The following is an 8533-nucleotide window of genomic DNA, read 5'->3' on the forward strand; positions in this document are numbered from 1 at the left end:
CCAGAATATTTTGTGAGCCACCAAGCTTGATTTGAAATTACTTCATGACTGACCTAGTGGTTGAAGTAGAGAAAGTAGATTCAAAAAGAAGGGAAGCTAAACAAATTGAGTAACATGATAGAACATCCTGAAATAGAGGGATTGCCTGCTGAGCTTCTGGCTGTATACAAGAGGCCTTCTTAATGGTACAGGAAAGGAACCTGACTAATCTGACAGAACTAGACCAATCAACGTTTAAGAAAATTGACAAGAAAAATACAGATACTACCAAGGTTAACATTCCCTGACTGTGCTGACAGCTCCCCTCCACCACAACCCAAAACATTAAAAAAAAAAAAAAAATACAAAGCTCTAGAGCTCCAGCATAAACCAAATAGATGTAAGCTGTCTGCACACATTCTGTAATTGGAGGAGAATTTGAATATTCCTTTAAGGAATATGCCATCAAAGCAAGGGAACAACTAAGAAACTTAGAAACTACACAAGTAAAAGGAACCATGCTGATGGGAGCATAGACCAACTAATTATGGTCTGTAATGAAGGTCTATAATCTAGAGATCTCAATGGAAAAAGTGTTGAACTCCTTTGAGAATGAGAGCAAAGTTATAAAGAAAAAAATCTAGTACTGAAAGCCTTTGTTTTATCAAATTCTTTACTAGTTTGGGCTAGTACACTCTTTATCAGTTTACTAGTAAAGTCTTTATTAGAATAAAGTAATTACTCTTTACTAGCGGGCTACTTTCTTCATTTGGGGAGTTAAAAGATGGGATTGTTTTCACCATAAAGGAACTTGAGAGGTTGTAGGACAAATTTCAATAACAAAATAATGATTTACTTAAAACAATGGGATTGCTACAAGGTATTATATTTGGAATGAGATGTACATAACTACAAAAGAATTAGGCTTAAGTAGAACTGGTTATTAAGAAAAGGTAGTAAAGTTTTTAATTATTCCCACTCTATTCTTTGTGCACTCAACCACTAATTCTTCATGTTTGGATTGGTATACATCTACTTGTAGATTCTTCTTGGTCACTACTAAATGGATATTATGTGTCACCCTGAATTCAAGATTTAACACAAAAGAAGGATATAACATAAAAGAGTAAAGAAAGGGTGAAAAACAAGGTAAAATGTATTGCATTGCATTTGAGCCCAATGCAAAGTGTATTAGATATAAAATAAGAGGACAAGGGATTAAATTCTAGTTCTGCCATTTATTTAGTATTGGTCAAGTCAATTGATCTCTTTGGGCTTCAGTTTCCTTATCTGTAAAATTGGAGGATTGGACGAGATGACCTCTAAAATTTCTTTCATCTCCAAATCTATGACCCTATTAGCCTAAAAACTAAGAGATTGGGACTTGCATAACAGTTGTGCAAGCAAATGGCCCACCCACCTAGATCAATGAACAGAGAGTTATGACACTATCTTCTATAAGGAATTTTGAATGTGACTCATGAAACATCGGGTTACAAAGAAGATTAATGGCTAAAATATAGGGGATGCTAGTGAAACTCTACTATAGCAATTGTTTGCAGAATTATCATAGTATCATACATTTAGAGCTGAAAGGAGAGATCAGTAAGTTCAACCCTCCTCATTTTGTAGATTAAGAAACTATATGAAACCCAGACCAAGTGAAATAATTTGCCCAAAATCACAGAGTCTAAGGTAAAATTCTGTGCCCAGATCTTCCTGTCTCCAATATGGAATTTCATCTTGTGACAAAGGCTGAGACTTGGCATCTGCTTCAATATGCTGGGCAAGTAAGAATAAGGAGTGGAAGATGACTGAAATTGTGAACCTGGCTAACAGATAATAATAAAATCTCTTAAAGAGAAATTCTCAAATAATATTTACCAGATTTTATTATAATTTCTGATCTCTTTCAAGACTTCTCAGCAATATTGTCCATTAATCATCTATTTGATATTTCTGAACCTTATTAGTAACTTATTTCCTTCTCATTCTGAGGGGCTACTGTTCCCAGCATTCAATGAGGAACTGTTGATTTTCATTCTATGGTACAAAACACTTTTGTAATGTCCCAAAGCAGGACTACTATTCTTTATTTTCATAACCACAGCACTCTAAAAGCTAAAAAGAATCTCTCTCTGGAAATAATGAGGCATTCTTTGTTTCAGAATTTATTCTTAAACAGAATAGAAAAGAATGAATTAAAACATTTTGCTTGCACATGAGACACAATTCTTTTGTTCCCATGTGAAAAGAATTCTAGAAAATTCAGGAACTTTAAGTATTGTACACTTGTAAACTGAAAAAAAAAAAAGTACCTAAGCACAAGAGTTCTTGATACTGAGAATAGACTAGCTGTTCCCAACCCATATTCCAAGTACCATGTGTTTGCTTAGTTAGCATAGCAAACGTGTTTTTTTTTTTTTTTTTTTTTAAACCACTGCCAGTATTGCGAAGTCAAAATAGCTGGGGAAGAACAAGCTGTTCTACCTCATGTCTCATCAACATTTCTTGTTCTGTGTATCAAAACACAGAGAACATGAGCAAATGCAAAAAAACCTTTATAAGTGCATAGTTAAGTTCCTGGTTCTGAGAAATCATCTCCAGCTATTTGCTCAATACATGGCAGCACAAATATAACTGGCAGGTGAGTCTCCCAGCTTGAATCTCTGGATTTAAAAAAAAATCCAATAGGGAAGAGCTTAAATTGTTATTCTGCCTATTTTTTTTCTTCAAAACTATATAACATATGGACCTCTGAGAGCTAATAAAAATTAAAATATTCAAACACTTCATCCAATTGACCAATTTATAATTAATGTTGCTCCTGGTTAATCAAATATATCCTTAATGAAATGTAATGGGGAAATGATTAGTACACATCTGATTAATTGATTCTCCCAGGTGCAGATGATAAAAGCATTAAAGATAAGGGGCAGGAAATAAAGATAAGGGGGTACTAAAGAAATATAAAGAATGATTTACACTCTGTTACCCCTTTTAAAAAATTAAGTTTTCCTTGATGGAAGGAGAAGTTAACTATTTGCTGACCAAAAATTGGCCATGCCTCTGTTAACCCACTTAAAAATGAGGTACACTCTCTAAGTCATGAGTCAAGGCAGTGTGACTTCCGGCAGCAGGGAAGAAAATCTGCCCTGAGTACAAAAGCTGAGAAACCTATCTGGTACAAATGCTGCAACAAAAGGAACAATGTAAATATACCACAAGATGATGAAGGACCTCAGAACCTTATGACCTCAAAGGTGTAAAGCACTTTAGCCCCATATTAGAGTACACTCTGAGTGCATATACACTCTTCCCATGGATGCTATGTGTAGTTAAAGTAGAGAGAATCCTAGGCTTAGCGAGGGAGGGATCATTTTGTTTCTATTATTCTTATCTCAATAAATTTCTTTTGTTTGAACTAATTGTGTCTAATGGCTGATTATTTTTTTAAATTCAGAATTACTTAAAAAAAAAGAGCATTTCCATTTACATAGAAGAACACAAAAATATAATTATATAGAACCATAATTCTCCATCACATACTGCTCACTTTTTTAAAAATATACAGTCAATACGCAACATTCACGCATTTAACTTTTGAAGCTTCAAGCATTTTCATGATTTTATTAATGATTATCATTTTCACTTTTGCTCTGGAAACCCCACACATTCTTGGCTATGTGCAATAAAGAAAAAAAAGAAAAGAAATATATAATGCCCACTCATTTTGTGGAGTGATTGGTATGCTAGTAAACAATTTACTAGTTTTTCATTCAACCACGGTAAAGGGCTCCCCATACATCCATTGCCCATTTTCATAATTTACCTCTAAAACTCAAGATTTTTCTTGCAATTATGTCCCACAAATAAAGTGTAAATCTTTGGGCTCTAAGATGATATTGAAACCTTTCTACCTGATCTAAGCCAGATAACTCTGGAAGACAAAGTGAAACTGGTGAGTTAGGACTGCCCTACCTCATTTAAATCCAATACATCTGCATGTCAAGACCTCACCTTCCTGATGTCATTGTAGATAAACAACAATAAACAAACAACATCTTCCTATAATTACTAACATCCTAGCAACCTCTTCCATAGTTTTCAGAGGGCAGCTGGGATAGAGTGTTTTACAGCAGCATAGCATATAGTACAATGCCCTCATGTCATAACAAATGACAGTGGAAAGTAAGATTCAGATTTTAAAAATGTTTAGTTTTAAGAATTTTATGTACTATAAAGAATTTATGATACTATGCATTCCAAAAGTGTTGTGAAAAGTGAATATTATCTGAAATCAATTTTTTTGTTATGTTAGCACAAAAAGTCATAGAAATCTAGGGAATGACTAATGAGCAAATAATGTCTTTCCTGTTATCAGTTTTATTTTGTGTACTGCATTTTATGGGTTATTTCATGGTTACTCTGTTAAGAAAAGTGCATGTTATCAGAATTAATATTTTGTTACAAATAATATATACAGAAAAGTATATTTTCAGTAGTCTTTAGTGAAAGATTACAGTTTTTTGGTGGTTGCAGAAGCTTAACCCCTTATTTCAGATAGGTTCAATGTATCAACACAACTTTATATATATATATATATATATATATATACCATTTTAGAGAAACATTACTCCAACAATATGAAGTTTGACTGCATAATGAATTTTAAACATTTTTTCAAACCATATTTCTTGTTTGTGCTTCTTTCTAAAAGCCCTTTATTCTCTTTTGTGCATTTTTAAAAAAATTCTTCAATGGCCTGATTATTTTTGACATTAGTATTGCTCAGTTCCCCCATACTCCTAAGCATTTTCTTCCCAATTAAGTGTGTGTATGCGTGTGAGAGAGAGAGACAGACAGACAGACAGACAGACATAGCCCATGTCCGAAAATATGTCTGTCTCTGTACCTAGAATCTATCATACCTGTGATAAAGTAGATTTTCTTTTTTTTATATAATTTTTTTGTTCATTTTTAACTTTAATATGAAACAAGAAAATTAAAAATACATTGCCACGTACACAGCAGAACATAGGAAAGGATTCAATATAAAACAACAAATTTCCACTTCAAGGAATGGAAATGGAAAATGAGTACAATGAAAGGGGAAAGGAACAAGTAGAATGGAGTTAATTATCTCACATAAGAGAGCCAAGAAAAAACTTTTACAGTGGAGGAAAGAGGATGAACAAGGGAGCAAAAGGAGAATGAGTGAACCTTACTCTTATCAGAATTAGCTCAAAGAGTGAAAAATATACACATCTAATTGGCAGTAGCAATCTATCTTACCCTACAAGCAAAGTAGAGAAGGAAGAGAATAAGAAAAGGGAGTGGGGGTAGGATGATGATACAAAGGAGGGAAAATTAAGAGAGGAGGTAGCCAGAAGCAAAACACTTTTGAGAATGGATAGGGTAAAAGGAGAAAGAGAATAAAATAAAGGGGATGGTCAGGACATAGCAATAATAAGTGTTACTAAAGTGGGACTTTGTGGTAGAATCAGCCCTAGTTGGTCTTGTCCTGGATTCTTTTGCTGACCTCCCCATGTGAGGATAGTTTTTTCACCATCCTAGTTATGTAAGATTCAAAGCATTAGATATCAGGGAACTCTGTGATTTTCCTATCTGAGCAAAGCTCAGTGTTCACCCTTGCAGTTCTCCACTGGGTGCTGCTGCTTTCCTTTCCATCGCATCCAAAGGATAAGATATGGACTTACAACCTACCTGAGGATTTCTCAAGAGAGTCCTCTTCTCGTGCTTCCTCTAGACAGAGGAGAGATTCCTATTTTTCTTACCCTTCTTCCATCACCTTAGAAAGTTACAGACATGTTTGCCAGCATTGGTTCTGCCTTTGACAAGTGGTTGCCTTTCTTATTGCTACTGTGTGACCTTTTAAACATTTCTGGGCTGAAAGAAATCATTGTACTTTTCACTGGATTTCTGGATCATTACTAGGTGTTCTGTAAATTTCATGGTTTTTCTGGAGTATGTGTGGGTGAGCTGGGTAATGTCTCCATTCATACAGCCTTTGTGTCTAGAAATTGCTGGATAACTATTAAAAGGTAAGCACATAACTCAGTGTTTGTGAACTATAATTTTACAAGTCTAAACCTGCATGATACCTTGGAACTATAATAACCATCTCCTGAGAAATCAAACTTGTGAGTTCAAGTTATTAAGGGAGAGGTAACTATAAAAGTAAATAATTTAACACAAGTACACCAGAAGACTTTGACTTGTAATATATGGATAACATTTGCCAAGAGATTCAAGGTACATTGTCCTGAAAAAAAAAACATGAAGAATATTTGTAATAGTACTTTGAATTATACCCATTTAGTATATGGTCAAATGAAATAATTCCTATACCATTTAAGAGAGCCAAACAAAATAAAGTCATTTCAAAATGGTTGTTACAGTTGAGGAATTAAACAGGTAATATAGACTCTGTCTTAATCATGACCTTCTAATTAAAAAAAAAAACTCTTGAAATGACAAGGAAATTTTTATTCAAGCAGTGAAAAACAAGGAAATTTGTACTTGACACAAAATCAATACAAAAATGTTTAAAATCCAAAAATAACTTAGTCTAATATCTTAGTGTCATGATATAGAGGGGACTTTTCATTGTTGACAATATGTTTTAGCAAGAGCATAGAACTCAGAGAAGCAGGATTGGAATCTGAGCTCTGTTACATACTTTCTATATGACCTTAAGCAAGGACCTTAATCTTTCAGTCCTTTGGTTATATCTTTTCTAACATATTATTAGGTGTATATCTTAAAGAAATAAAAAAATGGAAAGGATCCTTATATTGGAAAAAATATTTACAGCAACTTTTTGTTATAGCAAAGAAACAAAGTGAATATCCACCAATTAAAGAATAGACAAAATATGATATGTAGATGAAATGGAATATTATTGTGTCAGTAGAAATTGTAAAAAAGAGCAATTTAGAGAAAGATGGAAAGAATCGCATGAGCTGATGAAGAGGGAAGAAGAACCAGAACTACTGATATAGTGACTTAAAACATTATTACAGGAAAATAACTGTGAAAGACTTAAAAACAATCATGATCTGTGACAAGTTCAAAAGACAGGCTTCCTCCCCCTTGGCAGAGAGGTGATGCAATAGAACTAAAAACTGAGACATGTTTCAGACATGGCCAATATGCAGATCTGTTTTGTGTAATAAATAAGTCATGTTCCTAACTAAAACTGGAACATCTTTCATGTTGCTGATTAAGCACAATTATAAATTAGTAGATAGAATGCTGAATCAAAACTAAGTGCCTATTGGAGGATAGTATACTGGGAGGGGAATTTTAGAAAGGGGAAATATTCTATCTTTGAGGGGACAAATCTGTATTAGATTCATTATAAGGGATAGCTTTTAAAAATAAAATATTCCTTATTAAAGAATCTAATCATAATCATATAAGCAGCTATTTCCATTACCCAAGAGTGGGTTAATAGCACATATTCAAACAGCTGAATCTCTAGCAAAGAAAAAAAAAAAAAAGAAATTAAACCTTCTACTTAAGCCATTCTATAGAAGAGTATTTCTAGGGATAAAATAGACTTGATGATGAAATAGGTTGGATTTAGAGAAACTTGGAAGTTCTCATGTGAACTAATGAAAAATGAAGAAATATCAGAAGAAAATTTTGCTTCATATTTAATTAGTAAGATTTAGGCCATTTGCTAAGAGTTTTTTCTTCTCCATTTCTCCTCATCTCACATTATATACATGCCTTCTGCCTCAGTCTCCTCCTCTATCCTATCTCACATGAAAAGTTCACACTTCTCCTTGCCAAGAAAACTCATCTATGTGCCTCAGTGATCCCATTCCATCCCATCTTCGCTAACAGATTTCTTCCACTCTCATCTTCATCTCCCTTCTCTCTATAATTTACAGTCACTTTCTGTCCATTGGTTCCTTTTCTGCTGTCCACAAGCAAGCCTAAATCTCCCATATCCCTAAAAAAAAATCTTCATTAGATTCTATCATGTGCTCTAGCTTTTATCCTAGATCTCTCCATACAAATTATAGAACAAATAACTCTCCAGTGCTGAGTAAGGTTTTATTTTATTCCATGTGAGAGATATCAGGCATTATACTGGAGGGAAAAGAGAAAAATCAGGTAAACTAAATACGCTCAGGAGTTTGGGAACCTTTTCTAAAAAGGTTGCTGTAAAGGATTTCTTGGGTAAAAACTGGAATCTGCAATTATTCTCAGAATCTCGCTCACATTAGAATGCCCTAACCTAGTAGGTAACCTGGGAAAGTTAGGAATGGAATTAAATTCAATATAGCCTCAATAAAGAACTAAAGCCCTCCCTTACAATTCACCAGTTCTCTGAAGATAAAGAGCAGAGGGAGACATTAAGTCCCTGAAGCTTGGTTTTCATCTATTATTCAAAGAACATGATTAGTCTTGTCAAAATAAGAGGCCCACAGAGGCAGTAGACAATATAAAAGCAAGAGTGAACCATATTAAATCAGTAACTTTCATATAAAATTGAAGAAGTATATGTGAAAAATCATTT

The sequence above is a fragment of the Antechinus flavipes genome, chromosome 6, assembly GCF_016432865.1.
Source record: "Antechinus flavipes isolate AdamAnt ecotype Samford, QLD, Australia chromosome 6, AdamAnt_v2, whole genome shotgun sequence".
NCBI lineage: Eukaryota > Metazoa > Chordata > Mammalia > Dasyuromorphia > Dasyuridae > Antechinus > Antechinus flavipes.